This window comes from Camellia sinensis, chromosome 11 (assembly GCF_055761805.1).
Source record: "Camellia sinensis isolate YWXY chromosome 11, ASM5576180v1, whole genome shotgun sequence".
Lineage (NCBI taxonomy): Eukaryota > Viridiplantae > Streptophyta > Magnoliopsida > Ericales > Theaceae > Camellia > Camellia sinensis.
In genome coordinates, this window is record NC_138971.1 from 124,452,325 (window position 1) to 124,478,897 (window position 26,573).

Genomic DNA, 26,573 nt, shown 5'->3' on the forward strand with positions numbered 1-26,573 from the left:
GAGTCAAGTTTGTGTGGAGTGAGACTTGTGAAAAGTCGTTCCAAGAGCTGAAAGTTAGATTGACCACCGCTCCGGTGTTGATTATTCCGGAGAGAGGGTTGGGTTATGCGATTTATTGTGATGCCTCACGAGAGGGTTTGGGTTGTGTGTTGATGCAAGAAGGGAAAGTGGTAGCTTATGGCTCACGTTAGTTGAAAATACACGAGAAGAATTACCCCCACACACGACCTAGAGTTAGCGGCAGTGATCTTTGCCTTGAAAATCTGGAGGCACTACCTTTATGGTGAGAGGTTCGAGGTGTTCTCGGACCACAAGAGTTTGAAGTATCTGTTTACACAGAGAGACTTGAATTTGAGGCATAGGAGGTGGATGGAGTTCATCGAGGATTATGATTTTGAGTTGCACTATCATCCGGGAAAGGCCAATGTTGTGGCCGATGCCCTTAGTAGGAAGACCATTAGTGATGTAGCTTGTATAGCCATCCGGGAATGGGAGATGTTGGGAGCACTTGGCGAGTTTAATTTGCTACTGGGCGAATCTGTTGAGGCTGCGGCCTTGTTTTCTGTTGTTGCGCAGCCTACACTTGTGACTAGAGTGTTAGAGGCACAGAGAGGTGATCTTGAGGTAGAATCCCTCCGAGAGAAGATCTCCAGTGGGAAAGTTGAGAAGGGTTTGACGGTGTATCCTGACCAGAGTGTGAGATACCGAGACCGTTTGTTTGTACCGGAGTCTTGCCGAGAGGAAGTACTCCGAGAGTTTCACCATTCACGCCTTGCGGTGCATCCGGGAGGTACTAAGATGTATCAGGATTTGGGTCGCCAGTTTTGGTGGCGGGGTATGAAGAGAGATGTGGCGGTTTTCGTATCGAAATGCCTTACTTGCCAGCAAGTGATGGCCGAGCATCAGAGGCCAGCGGGTTTGTTGCAACCCTTGCCTATTGCCGAGTGGAAGTGGGAACACGTCACTATGGACTTCGTTGTAGGTCTTCCGAGGACTCAGCGGGGTAGTGATGCTATTTGGGTGGTTGTAGACCGGTTGACTAAGTCGGCGCACTTTATTCCTATGCGCGTGAGAGATTCGGTGGATCATCTTGCCGACTTGTATATTCGGGACGTAGTGAGATTGCACGGGGTCCCAGTGACGATCGTCTCAGATAGAGATCCTCGTTTTACTGCTAGGTTGTGGCAGAGTTTGCAGAGTGCCTTGGGCACTAAGTTGACCTTTAGTACGGCTTATCATCCTCAGACTGACGGGAAGTCCGAGCGTACTATTCAGATCCTCGAGGATATGCTTCGGGGTTGTGTCCTGGACTTCAGTGGGACGTGGGAGAGGCACTTGCCATTGGTAGAGTTTGCCTACAACAACAGTTTTCAGTCTAGCATCGGTATGGCACCGTTTGAGGCCTTGTATGGCCGACCGTGTAAGTCTCCAGTTTGTTGGGCCGAGGTGGGTGATGCACCTTTGTTGGGTCCGGAGTTGGTTAGGGAGACGACGGAGAAAGTTGAGCTTATCCGTAGGAGGCTTGTTACAGCCCAGAGTCGGCAGAAATCTTATGCTGACCGTAGGAGGAGGCCTTTGGCGTTTGAGGTAGGTGATCATGTCTTTCTGAAGATATCACCTAGGCGAGGCTTGATGAGGTTTGGGAAGAGTGGGAAGTTATCCCCTCGGTTTATTGGTCCTTTTGAGATTCTTGAGAGGATTGGTGAGGTTGCTTATCGGTTAGCCTTGCCGCCGCAGTTGTCCGGAGTGCATGACGTGTTTCATGTGAGTATGCTTTAGAAGTATGAGCCAGATCCATCACATGTGTTGAATTGGAACGATTTAGAGGTAGATGAGGATGCCTCGTATGAGGAGAGACCGGTTCGGGTCTTGGATAGGTGGGATCAGGTCCTGCGTGGCAAGACCATTCCTTTGGTGAAAGTCTTGTGGAAACATCACGGAGTGGAGGAAGCCACTTGGGAACGTGAGTTGGAAGTCCGAGAGAAATATCCGGACTTGTTTGTTGATATGTGATCTTGTATTTAAATTTTGCATTTTGTTGAACTTAAGAGCTTTTATATATGTCTTAAGTTGTGAAACATTGAAAATGTTTGGTTTATTGGAAGTATGTTTTAGAACTTGCCTCATATGGAAGTTGAATGTGACATTATATATGTTGATTGTATTGTTGAAATTGGAAAGATAATGCGTAATGCTAATGCATGTTGAAAGTACATATGTTGTTTACATTATGTGAAATGCCTCTTGTTAAAGGAGGGGATGACCGGTAATGGGTCGAATTGTTGAATGTTAATGTAACATTGTTTAAAATGGAGAAAAACTTGTTTTTGCAAACTTGTGCTTAATTTCGGGGACGAAATTCTTTAAGGGGGGGAGGTTATAGCGATCCCGGGTTTACCCTTGTTGTACAGTGATCCGGACATGTTTCCGTGGATGTTGGTAGTTGTTTATTATCTTGTTTGCATCCTCTTTACTTTGTTTATTGAGTTATAGGATGTGTTGGGAAGGTTTGTTACAGGTTGGTTGTGTTTGGGAGCCTAGTGTTGCTGCCCAGATTTTTGGACCTTCGCTCGAGCGAGGAGTTGGTCTCTCGAGCGAGAGTTGAGTTTGTGTCTGGTGGGTCGAGCCAGAGTGGCTTCGCTCGAGCGAGCGCTTGCACCTGGTTCTGGACCTGAGAGTTGTGTTTCTTGGCTCGAGCGAGCTTTTCTTGGCTCGAGCGGTCTGGTTTGTTCCTCGCTCGAGCGAGAGGTCTGTCGCTCGAGCGTGCTTCTGGTTGCAGACCTGAGGGTTCAAGTTGTTGGCTCGAGCGAGCGTTCTTTCGCTCGAGCGCACTTTTGAGTTTTTGGCTCGAGCGAGAGTTTTCTGTGTCTGGTCGCTCGAGCGACCAAGGCTTCGCTCGAGCGAGAGTGTTTTATATCAGCGGACAGTAGCGATTTTGAACATCACTTTTTCACCTTTTCTTTTTATCAAACCCTAGATCCGAGACCCTCTCTCTCTAAACTTACACTCTCTCTAAGAATTGATCTCCCTAGAGTGTGAATCTAGCCTAGGGCCTTTGTTAAAAAGATAGAGGGCGTTGAGAGCTTTGTTTTAATCTGAAAAAGTTGGGATTTGGAACACGTTGATCTTCGAGTCTTCATCTCCTTTTTGGCTCAAACTTCGAGGTAGGGATATCCTACTCCTCTCTATGGATTTTGTCTTTAAATTTTGGTATTTTGAGATGTTGGGGTTGGTTTGATAATTTTGTGAAAGTTTGGGACTTTTGTGCAATTTTACAAAAGTTGGGGTTTTATTCATAATAAACCTAGATGCATGTTTGGAATAGAGAAATGGCGTAAATGTTAAATCATTGATGAAAAAGGAACCTAAGGGTTGAAATGTTAATTATGGGAATTGACCTAATTACATTGTTTAATTAATTGGGATAATTAATTGTGAGAAATGAGGAAATGAAATGTTGATTGAATATCCATTTGTGCATTTATTTTCTGTTTAGAAATAACTGCTTGGGCTATCGGTGGAGGATAGTCGTGATTGTTGTAGACAATGCATGATGATTAGGCAAACTGAAACTAGTCAATGAAGTGTGTCATGGAACTTGACGGTTGATAGAATACATTAACTATATGTATTGAGTGATTGTATATAGAACCATTGTGTTTGTATACGTTATGTGTAGAGGAGGAGATGGGGGATGTACTCCGCGGTTTAGGGGAAGATAGGGGATGTACCTCTAAACCGGATAGTGTTGGGAGAAGATAGGGGATGAACTCCGTAGATACAGCTCATATGCTTGTCTAAAGAAGTGAAGATAGAGCTTATATGCTTATCTTTGTGATGTGTGGATATAGCTTTTATGCTTATCTGTGGATATTGTGGTTATACATATCTGTTGTAGAATGTGGATATAGCTTATTTGCTTATCTGAAAATGTGGATATTGTTGTTATACATATCTGTTGAGCATGTGGGTAGTGCTTATATGCCTATCTGTTGAAAAAGGGGAAATGAAAAGTAATTTGGACTTGTAAGTCGTTTGACATAAATATGTGATTTATGTGATTGTATCAGTGTTGGCCATCTATCAATTGCTAATATTTTAGTCATTGTTCATGGTTGGTTTAGTGTATTTCTACTGGGCTGTGGCTCACCCTATATGGGAATATCATTTTCAGGTACAGGAAGCATGCCACCTCCAAGGACATAGCTTGGGAGGTTAGAGGCGGACATAATATTGTCGTTTTACTTTTTGATGTATTGCATGTAAATACAAGCCAAGGGCTTAATGTGTATGAGTTAGTACTCTTTTGTTGTAACCAAGTGTTAACTTGGAAAGCTGTAAGCCTGTAGGGCATTTGCTTTTGTTGTTAACATGTAATACTTTTTGTAATGAAGTTCTGAGAAATGAAGGAATGTGGAACTTTTGAATATCTATGCATATCTTATTTGTTGGGTTTCATGTTATTATTTTGAGGGCGTTACAACTAAATTAAGACAAAATAAAAAGTTTAAAGTCAAGATCAAGCCAGTTAAAATTATGGAAGGCCCATAAATTCTGTATATGGTTCAGAATTGAATAGTTACTAGATAATTTTTTCCTAAAAGTTTTTGCTTATAAATAGTCATTCATAGCTATATTATAATCATCCAACTCAAATCCAAGACAATTGATTTATATTTTTCTTCTCATTTATATTTTCCGCACTTTATTTTATGCACTTCCTTTTTGAAGCATAGGAGTAGAGATAATTAATGATTACTTTGATTGTTCACTCAATCACCCCCATTGTTTGCTCAATCATCTTTCTCTGTCTCCCTCTCTTTTTCTTCTAATTTTTCCTTTTTCTACACTTTGTAATTTTGAAATCATCTTCGTTGAGACAAAACAACCGTCAATGCAATCACTGGATAATTGGCTTGAAGTCGTGCTATGATTTTGCAAAACATACACCATGAAGCTGTGAACTTTACAACAGTCTTAATAAAATAACATAAAATAAAATAAGATTATATATATTTATACTATTATTAAGTAAAGGTCTTATTGGTGTAGTGAAATTTTTACTTTGCTATTTTAAAACAAAAAAAAAAAAAGTTACACGAAGAGGAAGGCTAGACTTGAACCCATGACTACGGATTTAATATAAGAGAAGTAATACCACTTAAGCTAAGTAAACATCACAATATTAATTTCATTATTATTTTCTTTTCTTTTTACTTATTTAAATTATACACGCATCGTGTGTACCATCCGCTAATACATACTTCCTTCGTCTCAAATTATTAATCCCTTTTCAAAATTCAAACTTTTTAAGGAGACATAATCATTACACTTTGAATCCAAATTTTAAAGAATAAAATTCCAAATCTAGTGCATCTTTTACATCCTGATAGGCCACTAATTCGGTTGCTTCTGCTATTGAGGAAACAGTGTTTCCTACAGTGGTTACTGAATCATTGCCTGGTATTTCTACAGGTATATCATTGGTTGTTTCTGACATAGTTGTATGGTGATCATATATGTCTAATTTATTATGTTTATATATGCATTATATGACTAATTAAACTTGGCTCTGATACCATTAAAGGTGCTCACTAAAGGTTCTGGCTAGCACGTCTGTCAACGGCTTACAGGCATACGATCTACATGCAATCCCTGCTATACGACCTACCTTACGCGACTTGGGTGACGTCCCACTAACCCTAACAATTAATTAACCTTACAATAGCACAAACCCAAGAATAATTATGCACATACTACATATATAAACAAAATAAATTACAACATATATGATCTCATGAATTTACTGTTGTGGTGGAGGCCTTCTGGCCGCCCACGCAACTATCTGTTCGTTAATCAGAGTCTGAAGCTCAGCTATATGCTGATTACACTCTGATATACGCTCAGATATATACGATTGAGTATAAAAATCTACTGGTGTATTAAGATAATAATTTTTTTGATGTTGCCAAAACTCCATATAAGATAATAATTGTTCTAAAGCATTAACAGAGGGCATGCATACTTACAAAGATGGAGAGTGCTTCCAAAGCTTACTATTATTAATGGACGAAGTACGACTATTTTACAAGAGGGGGTTGGAGATAGATATTACATAAGAGAGAGAGAAAGCCTAAAACCAAATCTGAATCTAAGTCTGTCTCAACAAGGGTGAGACCATCCCTATTTATAATACAAAGAAGATAAGAGAGCATCTTCAAGGAAGACAGGTGTCATTGCCTAATAAGTTAATAGGATTACACCTTATCTTATCTTCAATTGTGTCGGAAGGTGGAGTTGTCTTCTTTTTGACTGGTCGGGGGAATCTGCTTTTTCCAAAGGTGTTGTCTGTTTGTGCCGACGCCTTAATGCTCGAACCCTTTTCCTTTCCTGTCTTTGTCCTTATTCATCTTTTCGGCAATTACAGCTGTTAATGAGTCCCAAAAGTCACCGAGATTGGGCTCATCTTCTTCTGGATCTTGTGACTCTCCTGCCAACACGTGTTCGGCTAGATCACTTTATGGTTCTGATGGAGTCTGACTGGTGCCTGACCTCATGGAGGCATCATCATCTTGGCTGACTGTTTGGAGGAACTGTTCTTTCAAAAAATCCATGCTTTTAATTATTAACTCTTGTTCTGAAAGATGAGGATATTGCTGTTTTAATTCCTTTTGGATTTGCACAAAGGGATTACTGGATAGTGCTGGTGATGGCGCTGGGAGAGCTGGTTGTTTAACGGTTTCCCAACATGCTTTGGTATGCTGTTGAATTTTCTGGACCGTCTCTGTTAGGTTAGGGTTCATACCCTTATCAAACCATTTGACAAAAAAGATTCGTTTAAGGCGGGGAACCTTATTCTGGTAATCACAAGCAAAGTCCCATTTCCATATCCATGGGATACCAAAACGGATGGTAAAATGGACAAGAGATTTACTGATTGAAAGGTCCCTGTTTTTATTTAAGTAAGCATAAGCTCGAGAATAAGCTATAATAAATTAGACATATATGATCACCATACAACTATGTCAGAAACAACCAATGATATACCTGTAGAAATACCAGGCAATGATTCAGTAACCACTGTAGGAAACACTGTTTCCTCAATAGCAGAAGCAGCCGAATTAGTGGCCTATCAGGATGTAAAAGATGCACTAGATAAGTGGACAATACCAACAGTAGATCCAAAAACAATTTATAAAATTGGAACTTTCAGCTTCTTAAGTAAACAGCTAAATAAAACTTTTGAGCATGCTGCTTATATCCAGAACAATGATGAAATCATAAGATTAATACATATCAATGATTTTATTCCATTCATTAGGAAATATAAATACATCCATATTGGATTAGTACAAATAGCTTTTAAACCTTTGACTCTTCTAGGTCAAAATACTAGTATCCAATGCACACTTTGCGATGGAAGATGTCTCAACTGGAGAGCTTCATTGATGGGAGCAATTGAGACTAGTTTGTCTCATGGACCAGTATATTTTGATATTTATCCGAACCTTAGTATTGCAATGACTTATGCAAATTTATCTGATGTATTAGAACTTCGAGTTCTTACTCATGGATATGAATACAAACCAGGATCACCACCTTTTTCAGTACATTCCAGAATCTATCTTAAGGTTTTGACCACCTTAAATCCTTATACCAGGAAGAAAACTGAAACAGGTCAAACAGTTTTAATTGAAACAAATCTTTACAGTAGCCAGGTAGCTGTTCCTAGGTTAATTCCTTGGAAAGACATTACTTTTCCAGATAGGTGGCATATTCCAAATGCTGTACCACCAAGGCCAATCATCCAGCATAACCTAGATGATGTTATCCAGACACAAGGAGGTAATGTTTATCTCCAATTCCAGAAAGCTTCTTCACTAATTAGGAGTAATTCTTCTAATGCTAGTTTTCGAACAGCCCCAAGAAGTTTTTCTAATAACAGTTTCAGATCTATTCCTCCATATAGAGTAGATTTACCAGAATCAAGTCCTCAATCAGTAGATTCCTTACTCCAAGCGGTTCCTAGACCACTTAGTCGACCACCTAGTGATCCTCAGGAAGATCCGATGACTACAGAAATACATGGAATTAGAATTTCTAATAACCAAATTCCACATGGAGTCTATACGACTCAAATACCAGATAGCCCAACGGCCAGTGATATGAATTTTGAACTTTAATGGATTTTACACCAGGAAGTGAAAAACGTAAATATTTAAATCAGGAATTTATGCAATCTATACACCAGGATTTTAGAACATGGTACTTTTCAAACCATACTTCCCAACAGTTACAGGAGTATAAAACTCAATATTATCAACACCTTGAGTTACACCAGAGATTAATACCTTTTGTTGAATGGTATAATAAAGTATTTAAATCACAATTAAATGTGTTAGAAGACCAGTATAAAACCTGGACCACAACAGAAGGACAGGCTATTCATGCCCTACATCCACCACCTCAATCATTAGAATTGGCTCCTAATGGTGAGACTACCAGACAGCCTCTAGTTGCCACAGCCTATATTGATGCACTCTCATATATAGGTGCTAATCTAACAACTGACTTTCGCCAATCAAAAAAGAAAAACATTAGAATTTGTGTCAATTTAATCTTTTTTCTTTTTCTTTTTCTTTTTCTTTTTTTGAAATCATCACTTTAATATTTGATAACTCTGTTACGGATTTTTGATAGAAAATTATCATTGAGATAGTTGAGCTTTACTCACTAAATTGATCAAGTTTATATATATATATATATATATATATGTATATAATTTTTTTTTTCCTAAAAACATGACACATGTGGCTCATGTGTACATTTTTTCATAAAACAATGGTCTAACAATTGTAATGAAGTCGACTAAATTAAGACAAAATAAAAAGTTTAAAGTCAAAATCAAGCCAGTTAAAATTATTTATTATTTATATAATTGCAAGACATATGGCATTCTCCTACTCATTTGGAGGTTATAAAAGTTACGATGTATTAAACACATGTGAAAAGATGATGGACGACAAAGTGGAGAACATGGAACATAAAGTGGAGGTTAAAGGAAGTTATGGAGACATAGAAATGAAGTGGAAGATCATGGAATATGAAATAGAGAAGCTGGAAGAATAGGATAGTTACTAGATAATTTTTTCCTAAACGTTTTTGCTTATAAATAGTCATTCATAGCAATATTATAATCATCCAACTCAAATCCAAGACAATTGATTTATATTTTTCTTCTCATTTATATTTTCCGCACTTTATTTTATGCACTTCCTTTTTGAAGCATAGGAGTAGAGATAATTAATGATTACTTTGATTGTTCACTCAATCACCCCCATTGTTTGCTCAATCATCTTTCTCTGTCTCCCTCTCTTTTTCTTCTAATTTTTCCTTTTTCTACACTTTGTAATTTTGAATCATCTTCGTTGAGACAAAACAACCGTCAATGCAATCACTGGATAATTGGCTTGAAGTCGTGCTATGATTTTGCAAAACATACACCATGAAGCTGTGAACTTTACAACAGTCTTAATAAAATAACATAAAATAAAATAAGATTATATATATTTATACTATTATTAAGTAAAGGTCTTATTGGTGTAGTGAAATTTTTACTTTTCTATTTTAAAACAAAAAAAAAAAAAAAAAAAAAGTTACACGAAGAGGAAGGCTAGACTTGAACCCATGACTACGGATTTAATGTAAGAGAAGTAATACCACTTAAGCTAAGTAAACATCACAATATTAATTTCATTATTATTTTCTTTTCTTTTTACTTATTTAAATTATACACGCATCGTGTGTACCATCCGCTAATACATACTTCCTTCGTCTCAAATTATTAATCCCTTTTCAAAATTCAAACTTTTTAAGGAGACATAATCATTACACTTTGAATCCAAATTTTAAAGAATAAAATTCCAAAAATGCCTTCATATTCTCATTTTTAAATATATTTATAATTGCTTTACAAGAGATAATTTTAGAAATTTTAGATTTTTTCTTTTCAAAGTGGACACACATTTTGGGATAATAAAAAATAAAATAATGGACCAAAAAAATGAGACGGAGTGAGTATATATTAGTAGAAATCTCAAAACATGAATAACATGAATAACATAGTTGAAATTGGATAGGACAGTTAACTGAGTAGTCTATGTAATATCACTTGAGATTGTGAGAAGGCAAAAGGTTTAGATTATAGTCGATAGAGTGGCTACGGCCTTTTCATTGTTATGTAACTTACTAACATCTAACATCGTATGATCAAACAAAAAAATAAAAAATAAAAAATAGTTGTAATTTGTGCTCAGGAATTAATTTGCTTTATTACCTGTTTGTCCTTCTTTGGGAGGTAAATTTTGCAGTCTGCAACATCTTTGTCGGCTCCTGATTTAGAGGTTTCATCTCCCATCGATTCAATCTTAGTCTGAAAAACAAAACTTGCACAACTTTTTTCTTCAAGTTTTATCTTATAATACAATCATCTCTATAATACTAAAATATAAATTTCACCTTCCGTATTCTTATATTTTCATACCATATGTGTTAGTTTCAATCAATTTTGAATTTACTAAAACAGATTCAATATAATTGTATCAAATTTGTGGATTCTGTGTAATTTACCCTTAAAAAAATGTGTACACACTATTAACATTGAAAAAATATCTTGAAAATAAAATATGTTATATTATTTCATGTTACTTTATTTTCCGAATACTTTTCAATATATTTTTGGACAACAAATAATTAGTGTAACAATGATATTATCATATGTTTTTTTATCAGCAAAGACATTTTTTTTATTAAAATTAAGGAGAGTACAAGCATGGTAAAGAGAGCTGAGATCCAAGATCTCATCATCACAAGAAGAGATGATCGCAATTAGTTGGCATCATCACCCGTGCTAATGACACCATCGTACATAATGTCACTAACTAATAAAAAAATCACAAATAAAATTGGATGAACACTCATTGTTTGTCACTAACTCAACTATGTAATTCCCACTATCACAAATATGAAATTTCTTATTAGTTAGTACATAAGCTTTTCCTTATTACATATAAAATTAAACCACATAAAAAATATTAGAATATAAATGTCAACAAGATGAAGTCTGACATGTTATAAATGATAAAATATCAATCAACATAGCTACAAATGAACAGAGTCATTTAGGAACAGGCTCGAGTTTGGTGCGATAAAGATTTGTTCGAACTCAGTTTATTAATTTTTTATTGAGTTCGAACTTGATATTGAATTTGTTAAAATCTCAATAAACAATGAAAAATATACCAAACTTTGACTCAACTTGACTTTACAGCCATATCAACCAATAAGGATATATCTCTGATAACCCTTACTATTTTTCATGTGTATTTTTGATATTCTTCTATCATATCTTTGTTATGATGAGGTGTAACTTTTTAATATTTATTTAAAATTTAATTCTATATATATAAATGTACTCATTTTACAAAATAGGGAGAATTGCATTCCAATAGGACAGGAAAAAAAATTTACACAAATATGGAGGGGTGCAAGTCATACTTACACCCCCACAGGCTTTCACTTGCACCCCATCATAGAATCATTTGCCCCCCACATATTTTTGTAATTTTTTTTATTTATACCGCTATATTGAAATTCTCCCTACAAAATATAACAACGATCCGATTCCATGTCCATGATTTTGACACGTAATGTTTGTACCCTTGCATTTTATTTATTTATTTGTTTATTTATTTATTTTTTTGAGAATCAAATCAGCCTTGCAGGTTAAAATGCCGAGAAGCTTCTTGTTAAGTTCCATGCATCAAGTTGTACTCTCCAAGTTAGAGCAAGTTAAGAAAGGTATCATTCCACAATTCATTGATTCAAAGACATTTATACTTTTATTCGCTTTTTCCTTTTAAAAAAGTTGAAATGGCATGTAAATGGAATTACAATTCCTCCAAATTACATTGTGGGAAAAGCATCTATATATCAAAAATAATTACTCAGTTCACAAATGAAATTGGATGAACCCTCATTGTTTGTCATTAACTCAACTATGTAATTTCCACTATCACAAATATAAAATTTGTTGTTAGTTAATACATAAACTTTTCCTTATTACATATAAAATTAAACCACATAAAAATGATAAGAATATAAATGTCAGTATGACAGAGTTTGATATATGATAAATGATGAGATATCAATAAATAGAGTTACAAATGAACAGAGTCATTCATGAACAAATTCGGGTTCGGTTAGGTAACTTGTTTGAATTTGGTTCATTAAATTTTTATTACGTTCAAACTCAAACTCGAATTCGTTAAAATTTTAATAAATGAGACAAAATGTACTAAAGTTTGACTCGACTTGACTTTGTAGCCTTATCAGCGAATAAGGATATATCTCTAACAATCCTTGCTATTTTTTCATGTGTATTTTTATTACTTTTCTATCATATCTTTGTAATGATGAGGTGTAATTGTTTAATATTTCTTTACAATTTAATTCTATATATATATATATATATATGTACTCATTTTACAAGGAGAATTACTTTCTAGTGGGATAGGGAAAAAAAATTATATAAACATGGAAGAGTACAAGCCACACTTGTATCCCCATAGCATTTCACTTATACTTTATCACAAATCACTTGCACTCTACATATTTTTATAATTTTTTTTTTATCTGTCATACTGTGTTGACAAAATATAATTAGGAATCCAATTCCATGTCCATGATTTTGACACGTAAGTTCCATGCATCAAGTTGTATACTCTCCAAGTTAGAGCAAGTTAAAAAAATGTATCATTTCACGGTGCATTGATTCAAAGACATTTCTACTTTTATTCGCATTTTCCTTTTAGAAAAAGTTCAAATGGCAAGGGAATGGAATCCCTATTCCTCCAAATTACTTTGTAGGAAAAGCATCTTGAAAAATTAAAAAATTTCTAAAATATTGATTTGTGATTACAATTCAATTTTAAATAATAAATAGTAATTACAATAAAAAAATCAACAACAAATCAGCACAACGATTTAACATGAAAAAAATTACAATTGAACTCCTTCAATTGTGATAAAAAATCACGGCCAAAATCACAAAGCAATCTATTAAGAAGACAAAAAGAATTACATACGAGAACCCTCAATTATTTTGCGAATCCATGCCGGAATTGAACCTAATCCGATGTGCCTCTTCCACCACCATCTTCACCGCATAATTGCTTTTCCCAACATTGAATTCACAACACTAATGTCGAATCCATGATGATAAGTCACTCTGGAATCCACCAAAACTTTAAGCCCAAGTTCTCCAGAATTCACCGATGAACACCTTTATCCTTTGTGAAAAAAAAAAGGGTAAAATCAACCATTGATGCTTGTCAATATGAAGTTCATTGATCAATTGATCACCTTCTATACATCAAGGAAACTCATATAAACCACCATCCAATATAGAACACTTTGTATTTTACTCCTCTCTGAGAATCTGAACGAGTTAAATCTTAAAAATAGCAAACAGTGCACTTTATACTAAATAGAGTTGTGAAGACCGCTCGAGCGCATACTTTACTACTCGAGCAATGTGAGTCAAGGCAGTGCAAACATATAGGCCAACTGCTCGAGCGTAGTATCTACCGCTCGAGTGGTAAAACTTGTCTCCTAGAAGTTCAGATGCAAGCAGAGATACTGGATAAACCACTTCACCGCTCAAGCACACAAATGATCACTCGAGATCCTCGTACTTAATCAGCAAAGTGGCAAACAAGAATGCTAAAGTCAAGATACGAATTCTCAGCACAAACTCTCTGCACAGGCATAACTCGAATTGAATTTCCATCTAAACTCTCATAACTTAACAGATGCAATAGAGTGAATAAAAATACAACTGAATGGAGTTTTATCCAATGGGATTGCCAATTACAAAAAATTATCACATCTATATATCAAAGATAATTATTCAGTAATGTCATATAACTATATTTGATATTTTAATTAATTATGTAGTATAAAATCTTACTACCTTGTTTTGAGTTTTTGAATTTTTTTTTTCCATGTTTTGTTTTTAAGTAAATTTTTTTTTATAGATGCACTTAATATAAATATAATTAAAAAGTAAAATATTTGTAAAAAAAATCTAAAAAGAATTCAATGAATATTATAAAAAAAAAATGTACTAAATTTGGTATTTGTTTTAATCTTTTTGTTTTTCCTGAATTTTTAAATATTTTTTCGCAAATTATATATACTTTTAAGTGAATATAGATTAAATGTATCTAAAAAATATTTTTTTTAAATTGATTAAAATATTTTAAAAAAAAACTAAAAATACAAAAGTGTAAATAGTAAATTACATATTACACTTTGTACCCTTACACTTTGCACCAAATCTCACTTTGGTCCCTGAACATTATATCATGATAGTCAACCCCCTACACTTTTAGTCAAATCTTACTTTGGTCCGTACACATGAATTCATGACTGTCAACTCCCTGCAGTTTTATTCAAATCTCACTTTGGTCCCTACATAAGTGTCAATATCTCTCTTTTATGAGGGTAAGAGAGGAAAATTATCCATATTTTCGGGAGACGAATGCGGTGGTGAAAGAGATACAGATTGTTGAAGAAAAATTGATTGCGTTTGGGTAATTTGTTTCGATAAATTTGTATTCTTTCTTTCTTTCTTAGTGGATTGATTAGTGGCATTTCGCCCGTACTTTTTTAATCACAGTTGGAGATGCTCCAATTGTGATTTTTTCACATAAAATCGGTTGTGTTGATTTATTGATTTTGAAACAACAATCTAAATCACTTTCGTACGTGCTAGATGATTTAGATTGTTAGTTTTAATCGTTTGGGAATTGTTGCAATTAATCTTGGTTTGAATCACAAATCACTTAGGTTTTTCAATTGGTATCAGAGTAGTTCACTCTTCATTTTTATCAAAACTATAGGAGTGTGATTTTGTGTGATTCAATTCGCGAAGGTAACTCGACCCATAGACCTCCATTACTTGATGGTACAAACTATTCTTATTGGAAAGGTCGTCTGAGGGCGTTTTTAAAATCTATTGATGAGAAAGTTTGGCAGCATGTGATCTATGGGTGGAGTGAACCTATTGTTACCATTGATGGTGTTGATATCCCCAAACCTCTAGATGAATGGGACACATTCGATTATCAAAACTCAAATTGGAACAATAATGTTAGGTTTTTGTTGTTGGCAATCCCGTTTGACAAAACTCTCTTTAGTTGTAATTTTACTCAATCTTTTAATTCAATGAGGTTATGAGTGTTTACATGTGAATCCAACCTGTAGACACCCCATTTTTGACTGCCCTTAAGACTTGGGTGCCACTGATTGATCACTCAATGATGAATGTGTACGCTTGTCAAATGCTTGATTTCCTCAGCAAGAAACCTCAGTTTTGAACCTACAAATCTTGTGCCTTGTTTTGGACCAAAACAGTGATTTTTCAAGCCTGAGCATCCAGGGACCTTCAGACACACTAGTGTGGCCTGCTGCCCACATTACTAATGTGGCATGTCGTCCACTAGTGTAAAAACCAGATATTTTCTACCAGCTGTCTCCACAGATGCATGCACCATTTCAGTTGTGTTCGTATAGATATTTTCGAGGGTCTCTCATATATTTCTATATATAGATGACCCTCTCTTATGTTGTAGAGGTTAGAAAAAATTTTGACTTTAGAAAATTTTGGAGAGCAAAAGTTTGGAAAATTTCTCTCTACAATTCTCTCTCTCTCTCTCTCTCTCTCTCTCTCTCTCTCTCTCTCTCTCTCTCTCTCTCGTGCAACTTACATAACCTTTGCCTAGACACTCTAAACCAAACTTTGAGGGATCTTGGATGAGGTGCTTAAGCTTGCATTTTTGCACTTGAGAGTGTGAAATTAGTGGTTTAGAAATTCAAGGGATCATTCCTCCTCAAGAGATATACATTCTAGTTCTTTTGTACCATCTTTTTCTCATATTTTCTTGCTTTTTTTTAAGCTGTTTATTACCTGTATTTTTGGGCTGAAACTTGTGGTTTAAGGCCATTAAAGGTAGAGGGATTGACAACCCTTTTTTGAACCTTGCTTCTTAGGCCTTTGCCCTTGTGTTTCCTATCTTCTCATTAACTTTTTTTGAGCTTTTTACCACTGATTTTCAGAGATTTTTCAGAGGCTAAAATTATGTTTTCAAGTCCTACAAATGGAGGGGTTAGCGACCCCTCCTTTGGCTTGTTTACTAGCTTAAATTCCTCAACATTGTAGCCAACGTTTTCAAGCTTTTCCATGTGAATTTCAGTACTGTTTTTGTTTACTTTAGGACTATTTTTATGTGTTAATTTCATTTATGCCTTGTAGAGCATGCTTGTAGTATAATAGTCCTCATAGGCTTAGTAGTTTAGGCCTTAGCCACTAACCTATTTGAGTTGATAGCATTTACTTCTTGCTTTCCATACTTGTGTTCACCTCTAAGCACCTCTACAATCTCCCTCCTTTCTTGGCTTTTTCTCTTTGTTTTGAGAGTTGCTCTAAAAGGAGTGTTGTTTAAGCTTAAAGGGGTGATATTTGGAGGTTCATTACCAACGGCATGATCTCCCTCTCATGCCTAAAACAACATATGGTTTGGTACTTCTCTCCATTAGTAGACTCAAAGCTCATTATTGGACTTAATTGACTAATGAATGGAAGGCAATTAAAATGGAGTAATAAAAATTAGGATAAAATGAAGCAAGATAATAACATGATTTGGTGTTCAATCGAACCTTAATTGAACACATGGAGACTTGGGTCATTTCATACTTGTTAGTGATGAAATGGTTCAAGTTTCCAAGGTCAATCACTTCCCTTGATCAATCCATGATAGGGAGGAGGTTTTGTTGGTCTTTCCTTACCATTTATTAAAATTGTACCCCTTGGTTCATAAGACATCACGTAATAAAATTGTGTCGATTGATGGCTTGCGAATCAAGCCTGCCCTTCCTTTGACTTGTTTGCTGATAAGGAGATGTAGGGTAGACAAACATCCCCTGGGAATACTTTGTTTGTGCTCTGTTTGTTCTCTGTCACAGCAAGAAATAACCAACACTAGTGACCGGCAGACCACTTTTACTAGGCAACAGGCCACTATTAGTGGCTGGCCGCCCACTATTTCTAGCCTGTCAGTTAATTTTTCTAGCCAGGTACTGTCTTTTTTTTACAGAATAGAGCAGAGGCTGAGGCAAAACAGTGCAAGTTTCTGGCTGCAAAACAGAACCCTTTTGGCAACTAAATAGAGGCATTTTCGGGTGGAAAATCCGCTTGCATGCATAAGTCCTTTCATTGATCCTCGGGACCTGCTGAATGGTGGATTTGCAATTAATTAGTTAATTTCAATTCCCTAATGTTGGCATTGTAATAATAAGCTAGAATAGCTAGTTATGTGTTGTACTTAATTAATTAGCTAAAGTAGTTAGCTAATTTATGGTGTTGTAATAATTAGCTAGTATAGTTAATTTATTTCATTTGGTTTGTAATAGTTAGTTAATTCGTAGTAATTAGCTAGGGCATTCATTCGGACCCCCTTGTGCGAGGGCAAACATGTAATATTTATGTACGTCTTCCAACCCCATGTCTTTCTCCCTTTTATTTACTCGCTTATGATGGATAGTGTAGCACATCATATTTTGCTTAGCATTTCTCATGATTTGCATCCATTGTCTTGCATGCATTAGGCTCGGTGCATCATTCTAACAAAGCATAGTATTTATTACTTCTTTGAAAACATGCTTAAACTGCATGCAATCAAATTGATTCACATGTCATATTAGTAGTTGAGTCTATTAATTGCATTTTGCATGTGTTGCATTAGTCATATTGCATTAATTAGGGGCATCCATTTTTTCTAATTATTTTGCTTCTTTTGGCTTGCCTTGGAGTATTAGGTAAGCATTTTTGCTTTAGCATATAACATGCGTGTGATTGTTGCCATGTCGAGTATGATTACCATGAGGTTAAGTGCTTAATTGATATAACTCTTGAATGCCTATGGTTGAAGGCTAATTGCTTGAATTGGGATAATTTGAGTAATGTATTTATGAGATCGCTTTTTCAAGTGGCACATATTTAAAACAATTTTCAAAACAAACATGAGATCAAAGTGTTCCAATTTTTGCAAGTTAGTCTATACTTGTGTACAACACATAGTAATGTTAGCCTATAATCGGAACAAGAGCATATAATGTAAATAAAAATCACATCATGATTAGTAGACGCCGATCTTTGATCAGGCGAGTGGGGTGCTCAATCCATGACCTTCTTCTCTCGTACCTAAGTTCTCGAGCCGAGACAATCTTGGTGATGACGAGCACGTGGCCTTTGGCACGAGTCACGGATTTCCTAGATTTCTCAAAAAATATTTAGGTGGCAACTCTGTATCTGGCGAAGCAGTCCATTTTTGGCATTTTGATTCAAAATTGATTTTCCAAAAGATTTGCCAGATTTGGACTCTTTTGTGTTTATCTATTTCACATTGCACTTGTGGAATCAGATTCAAAACCATGGGAGTTCGAACTGTAGGGCTATCGTATCTAAAAGGAGGACAAAAAGTCAAGCTACACAACCCGAATTATGCCTATGTAAAGGAGTTTGTGTTCTTAATCCTATCATGTTTTCCATTTCACTGACTATGTCGGGGATCAAGCTGTTTGTCTGCTCAAGTGGGCGACGTTACGCTCGAGCGAAGATGCAATCCACTCAGAAGTTTCACTCGCATGCAAAAGTGCTGGGAGTTGTGAATTTACGCTCGAGCGAGCTTTTCTACGATCGAGAAAAGGCACTTTTTCAGAAACACACATTTTAGTCTGGCCGCTCGAGCGTCTTTTCCTGTGCTCGAGCGAAGATAGGATTCTATTTACTATAAATCTGCGATTAATTCAGTTTCTAGGGTACAACTTCCAAATCTTCTTTTTGGGTTTTATAATTTTCTTTTGGAGATTCTTTGCTTGTTTCCTTTGATATCTTTGAGAGTTTATATCACAAATTGAGTGGATTATATCAAAGGGGTTTTTTCTATATATTCAATACAAAAAAGAAAGATATTCTTGGGTGTTTTCCAAAGAATTCAGGCCTGAAGCTTTGGTGGATTCTGGTGTGGCTCATCATCATGTATTCGACATCAACGTTGTGGGTTTAACATTTGGGAAGACAATTCTGAAGTGAAAATAGTGGTGGAAGAGGCATATCGGAGTCGGTTCAATTCGGGAGTGGATTCACTAGGTAATTGAAGGTACACTTGTATAGTTCCTTTTTGTCTTCTAGTGGAATGTTTTTTGGCCTTGGCCGTGATTTTTTTTATCACAATTAGAGAAGTGTCAAACATGAACTGCTTTGCCAGATACAGAGTCACAACCTAAATATTTTATTTTGAGAAATTTAGGAAACCTTGACTCGTGACTGTAGACACCCCATTTTTGACCGTCCTCAAGACTTGGACGTCACCGTTTGAACACTCGGTGATTATCCATGTTTGTGTTCGTTTGGAGTTCCCGGAGGTCTCGGCTCGCGCGCCTTGCCTCGGGATCCCCGAACTCGACCGTTTAGTGTCTGGTTTTGCACCAAACACTTGCATCTTGCCTTTGAGAGGCAGAGTGGGGCTTGTAGACCATCCCCACCCTTCACCGGCAGTGGCTAGATGCCACCGGCTGGTTTTTGCTGCCACCGGCAATTTAGTTTGCCGGTCGGCACTATTTGTTGCCGGTCAGCACTTTTTTGTGCCGGTCGGCACTTTGTTTGGCCAAGATGGCATTTTTTGCCGGCCGATTGCTGTTCATCTGCTTTTGCAGATATTTTTGGACAGCTGTATAACTTTTGCTCCCCTCCATACACGTGTATGGAGGGATCTCCCTCTTGCAAAGCTTGTCTTGTAAGCTTTACAAGAGACATATAGAGAGGACTCTCTCTAAGGCAAAAAAGAGAGAGGCTTAGACATTTTAGAGAGAGAGAAGACAGAGGAGAGCTCTGGTTTTCTAGGGTTAGGGTTAGATACACTCACCTATCTCTCTTTCCTTCTCATTTTTGTTCACTAGGTGTTTTGTGCCTTACTATTGCACACAAACACCTAGTGTTTCACCTTCCTCTAGGAGCTGAGGTTCTAAAGAGTGTATTTTGGAGTTTTTGTCTTGGATTCAAGCTCAAGGAGGCCATTGGAGCATCTTTGTTGAAGAAGGCATCAAGGGTAAGAAACTAGTCCCTTTTTCCCTTATTTTTGCTTTGATTTTATACCTACCTTAGAGCTGTTTTTGTGCTTGTTGTATAACATAAAAAAGTTCTGTTTTTAAGCCCTCTTTATTGTTTATTAAGAGTGTTTTGTTGTTTGAGGGGTGTTGACCACCCTTAGGCCTCAAAAGGCCTCATTTTGAGCCATTTTGTGCTAGCTCCGGGATTTTGGTGTTGAGGTCTCTTCACCACTGAAATCTTGAGGGATTTCAGTGGTGAAGATGATCCTTTGAAGTCCCAAGAAGGAGAGGGCCACCCCCTCTCCTTGTTGTCCTTGAAAAGGGCACATTTTGGCCTTCCTAAGGAAGCCTATGCTTGAGTGTGTGTTGAGCATGTTTGGTTTGTTTTTCATGCTTATATATCCATGATATAACATGATTTAAAGTTGGTTTTGGAACCTTATGCATGTTTAGCATAGTTGCCATGTAATGCCATGTTTGTGCCTTAACATGATCTAGGTTGTTAGCCTTAGTTGGAGCATGTTTTAGGCTTGCATTTGTGAAGATTATGTGCTTATTTTGCCATGCTTTAGCTCTGTCCATAGTCGTTTGGGCCGATCTTTGCATGCCTTATATGGCTCCTTTGCATTTAGGCTTGTTGGCTTTGAGTATGTGCATGTGTAGCATGCCATCTTTGCATGAATTTGATGAATTGGGATCATCTTGCATGCTATTTCAGTCCAATTTCCATGCTCGTTTGATTGCCTCGCATGCCTCTTTAATGCTTTGAAAGTATGTGTTGCAATGCTCCATGTTTTGGCCATGGTATATGCCTTTGTATTTGGGCCATTTAGATGCCATCTAAGGGGTCCTTTAGGTTTGTTTTAACATGCTAAACCTCTGATTTTGGTCTCTCTTTGCATGCCTTGTTTGGTCTTGCTTAGTGTAGTTCAATGCCTCATTGATTTGCTTTGAACGCTTAGGCGTTTCGGTGCATGTTTTGGCTTGATTTATAACTTGATTTGGCATCATTTTATAAACATGATTTTAAGGCTCATGTTGCATGCTAATTTGTCCATGTTTCCTTCTTTCAAGTGTGCTTGAATGTTGTTTGATTCATGCTTAAGTGTTGGTCCTTATGAGCATGTGTGTGTGCATGCCATTTAGCTCTCACTCTTTAGCACTTTTGGCTACTGTTTTAGGCCTATTTTAGAGTCGCCTAATTCATGTTTAAGTCCATCTTTGCACTCATTTGCATTGCTCTATGTATGCTTGCATGCTTGCATAAGTGTTTTGCCATGCCATGTTGCATCCTTAGCTTGTATGCCTAGGTTGCATTGCATCTTGCATGCATGCCTTGTTCCTTGAATTGGTGATAGGAATTGGGCCTAATTTGTTTGATTGGTTTGCATGCATTTGAAACCAAAGTTGCATGCTTGGTTCCTTGGGCCATCATGCATGGAAATGCGTGATTGGTGGCCCGAGAACCGAGGCACATGTCCCTTTGAGTCATTACAATGATAAGAGACATGTTTGGTGCATACATGCCTTGAATTGTGCTGTCATGCCTTGTTTTGCCCTCTGTTGCTGTGAGTTGCAGGTTCTGCAGGAATACTCTGCCGACCGGCAGTGTAATGTGCCGACCGGCACAATTTTCTCTGCCGACAGACCCTATTTTGTGCCGATGGCCATACTACACTGCCGGTGGAAGTTTCATCTAGCCGGTGGTGATCCCCTCTGTCCAAGGATGTAGTCCTGAGGCTTTGACAGCCTCCAGAGGAGGAAAGGAAGGAAAACAGAGGCAGCTTGTGCATGATGGCGCGTTTCCCGAGACGCTATCCTGCTTTAATTAATTTAATTTAATTTGTTAATTAAATTAGTTAATTTGTAATATTAATTAGCTTGCGTAGTTAATTAATTTGTAATATTTATTCGGTCCCTCCGAGCGAGGGCAAATCTGTAATAAGTGTGTGTGGGTGTGTGAATGTCTTCCAATCCCCACTTCTTTCTTCCCTTTTACTTACCTGCTTTGATGGTTAGTATTAGGGCACGTCTAATTTAGCATACCTTATGCTATGCATGCGTGCATTCATGCATTTGTATTACATGCATTAGGCTCGGTACATCACGCTAATTGCATCAATACTTCAATTTTCAAACTGAATACGTGATAATTATGCATTTTCACATGACATGTTTAGGATAGCCGAGCCTATTCTAGCAACATTTTGTATGCGATGCATTAGGCACTTCACATGGACTTGGATCATGCATGTTTGCTAACAAGTTCTTTGTTTTGGCATGGAGTACTATGTAAGTATTTCTGCTTTAGCATATCGCATGAGTGTGAATGCTGCCATAACGGCATGCCTAACATGTGGCTAGATGCTTATGTGTTAAACTGCTTTGAATGCCTGTGGGTGAAGGTTGGGTTGTTTGAGTTGGAAAAACTCGTTGAAATCCGTATTTTAGCCTACTTGCGAGTAGCAAATTCCAAAGCATTTTCAAACCAAACGGATATGCAATGTTTATTTCCAAATTAGGCAATCTAGTCTATACTTGTTTGCTGTGCGCATAGCATAGTAATTCTAGGCTAACAATTGGTTTAAGAACACATAAAGTTTTCAAAAACGGATATCACGGTTAGTAGAGGCCGGTCTTCGGACCGGGCGAAAGGGGGTGCTCATAGCTGACCTTCCCCGATCGTACCCAAGCTCCCGAGCCGAGACAACTCCGGTGATGACGGACATGTGGCCTTCGGCACCGAGTCAGGGTTTCCTAAATTCCCCCATTTTAAAATATTTAGGTGGCGACTCTGTATCTGGCAAAGCAGTCCATGTTTGGCACTACTTTTTCAAAAAATCTATTTCTCAAAACGATTTGCCAGATTTGGACTCTTTGGTTCAGATTAAGAACCGTGACACAAATCGAGTCCGAGCTGTAGCATCGAGGCCCCACGCGGGCGCTGTTACAGTTTATGGCGACTCTGCTGGGGATTTTTAGAGAGTTTGACTCGAACTCGTGATATCCTGTTTTGATCTCATTTATGTGTTTCTTTGCATTGCATGTGCATTGGTGCGCCTAGGAACACAGTGTTTGCCATCTGCCATTCCTGAACGGTTTGCCGGAGGCTTGTCTTGTCAAGGCATGTCCATAAGGCTGACCGGCTATGGGCTCTGACAGCATGGGAACACAAACCCCGGTTTACCGGGGCACCCTTTTGACCATTCGACCTAGTGCATATTTGGAATCCATAGTGACCATTCCAAAGTAGGACAGGTTGCTTACCCGATGCTAAGTTGTTTGAAACTGCTGCGTGCGTAGTGAAACCCTAGCTCCTGACAAAATAGGACAGGGAAACCCTACCCCAACATAGGGGTGTTTTCTTCTCTTTACTTGCTATGTGCTTCTAGAATGTATTTCTACAGGGAAGTACGTATCAGTTTGCAAGTTTGAGGATCAAACCTGAAGATACCAAGTATCAGTATCAGTTGTAGGAATCAGTTATCCGCGGGTATCAGATTCAGTATTTTGGGGAACAGAAATCTGGGAACAGTGATCAGCAGTAGGGAACAGTTGTTTGGCTACACCCGTGTTCGATCAGTTTGGGCTGAAATACTGTCTGTTTTTCTTTCAGTTTACAGAGTGGCAGAATTGATATAGAACAGCCAGTGTCTCCCCTTTGCTGAGGCAGGATTTATGGCGGCACAAAGTTCAGAAGAAATTGTGGTTATGGCAGCTGTATCGGAACAGGGGACCGCTCCGCAGAGTGAGGCCAATATCAGTATGTCATACCCGCCCAGGTCGCCCGTTGTGCACCCGGTTTGGGCTCCCCAGTTATATCAGGCTCGTGAGCCCACCACCTTCGAATTGATGGGGATGATAGGCGATCTCCAAAGGTCTGTGGCAGACCTCGCCTATGGAATGTCGGCTTCACCGCCAGCGGCACCGTATGCCGGGAATTTTGTACCACAGGAGCCCCCGCTACTGGGGCGGATTGTGATAGAGCTCAGCCAGCCAGAGGTGACTTCCGGCTATAGCCACGACATGCCAGCACCAACCCAGACCCTCGATCAGGCTGAGGCCAGGGGAAAGGACAAGGCAAAGATAGACGCCGACCCCATTGAACAACTGCTGTGGGCAGTCGAGGCTCTGAAGGCCAGAGGGATGAACAAGCAACAAACATCTGCAATAGTGACCAAAGCTATAGATGATGCTTTCCCCGCTCCAACCAAAGGCGGTTCAAGCCAGGCAGAAAACTGGGATGGGCCCCGTCATGTCCAGACAGTTCCTGTTGTTCCCAACCCTGCACCGGGAAAGGTTCAAAAAGCCAAGGCAGCGCCAGCCGATCCTTTCGCCAGCGCATCTGGCAAGAATCCTCAAACTGCAAAGTACCTGCCCCGAGGGCGCAGGGTCTTTCACGACCTCCACATGCCTTTGTCTAGGGCATTGTTAATATTGGCGAAGAATGGGCATCTTAAGCCTTTGGAGCCCCGGCCGCTCCCGAAGAATCTCCCCGCCACCCATGATGCTACCTTGTACTGCGCGTACCACCAGCAGTCCGGTCACAGCACCGATGGATGTTCCCGCCTTCGTCATGAAGTGCAGGATTTGATTGATAATAAGGTTATCCTACCACCTACCTCAGGCAAGCCCGTCACCACTCAGTTGTTGGATTTCGAGGGCTCAGATACTGCGAGTATGTGAAGTGAACCGCCTGCGGGCAACATTTGGTACATTTTTGGATGAAGCGTCTGGCACGCATTTTTGAGCATCGGTGAAACCGAGTTTTGTAAATCCTGGCTTAGATGTCGAGTCAGTCTTTTGTTTTGAGTCTGTCTCTTTGTTTTGAGTCAGTCTTTTTTGCTTAAGTGGCTGTCTTGTTGTATCGAGTCAGTCCCCGTTGTATATAATACCAGGTGATTCTGGGGTTGTTGCCTCGAACACCGTTTTGTTTTGTAATTATCTATTTTTGTTTTGAGTCTGTCTCTGCCGAGGGGCCAGTCGCACCAACAAAGCCGATTGAAACAGCTGTTGCTATCTCAACCTTCATGCTTGCTTTCAGCATAAGGACCAGAGAATTTGAATGGGCTGACAGTACATCTCGCCTGCTCTCCTGCGCGCCAAACTCATAGCATTAACCTAAGTTTTTCAAAAAAAAAAATTTTTGAACACTGCGGTGATGAAAACGAAGGGGAAGGAATTCCTCGGGTTTTGCAAAATTTTGATCATTTTGAGAGAAAGGGAGGCGTGCTGAACCTTTTTATGAATGAAATCATGCTTGTCGGCGTGAGTACTGAGAAGGACCCTGGCCTGATCCAGATTGGTTCCACACTATCTTCGGCGCGAACGATTTGTTGCTTTCTTAAAAACTTTCAAAAGCAAATGTTTTACGCAGCCCTGCGAAGACCTGTGTGGAATCGCTCTTGAGATTGCGCATCCTAGGATCGCTCTTAGCCTCAAGATTCAACCTATTTGTTTTCCGAATTTGAACCCGTTCAGAATGTTCAGAAAGTTCAACGGACAAACGCCATGAAAGGCCCGCGTGGCCGGTTTCGAAACAGCCCTCGAGCAGAAGGCACCAAGGCCGAATCAGAAGGAGTAGATCTCGTCGGAAGAAGCTCGTAGAGCAACCCTGATGGATTCTCCGCAAATCAGTGCAACAACCGTTCTCCTGGACACAGAGAGGCTTCAATCCCAAAAAACCATTTGGCATGGACTTGCTACACTTTTACCCTTTGAGAGGCTCGCTGGGCTGAAAACCCGGAAGGGCGACCCAGGCAAAAGTTAGAGCAAGAGAAAAATACAAAAAGAAAGATTGAAAAAGAAAAAAGCAAGAAAAGAAAAAAAGAAAAGAAAAAGAAACGAACAAAAGAAAAAGAAAAGAAGCTCGCAAGGTCGAAAACCCGCATTGGGCGCCTTGGCAAAAGTGAGAGCCAAACAAAGTGAAGGTTAAAATACCCGAGTGGACCTTAACCGGAACTACGTAAGGCTTGATTCCCATGTTTGGGATACGTAGGCAACTTCATCATGAAGTCCAGCCCCCAACGCTTTCATAAGCGTCCCAGTCCATGCAATGGTTTCGACTTCAAAGTCCAGTGGCCAACGCCCTTCAAAGGCGACTGTGTCCATATATTTGTTGTGACCGTCTTCGTCATCGCAGTGTCCAAGAGCTCGACCACCGCCAATGAAGACTGTCTGCGGATTGCTGCAGCACCATCCCAAACAAGGGGCAACTTTCCGTTGCCACCAGCCGCCGCGAGCCGCCATTCAAACTAGGGGCAACTTTCCGTTGCCTCCCACCCTCCTTCAAACCAGGGGCAATTTTCCATTGCCTCCGACCCGAGGTTGCGCATCTCGAAGGG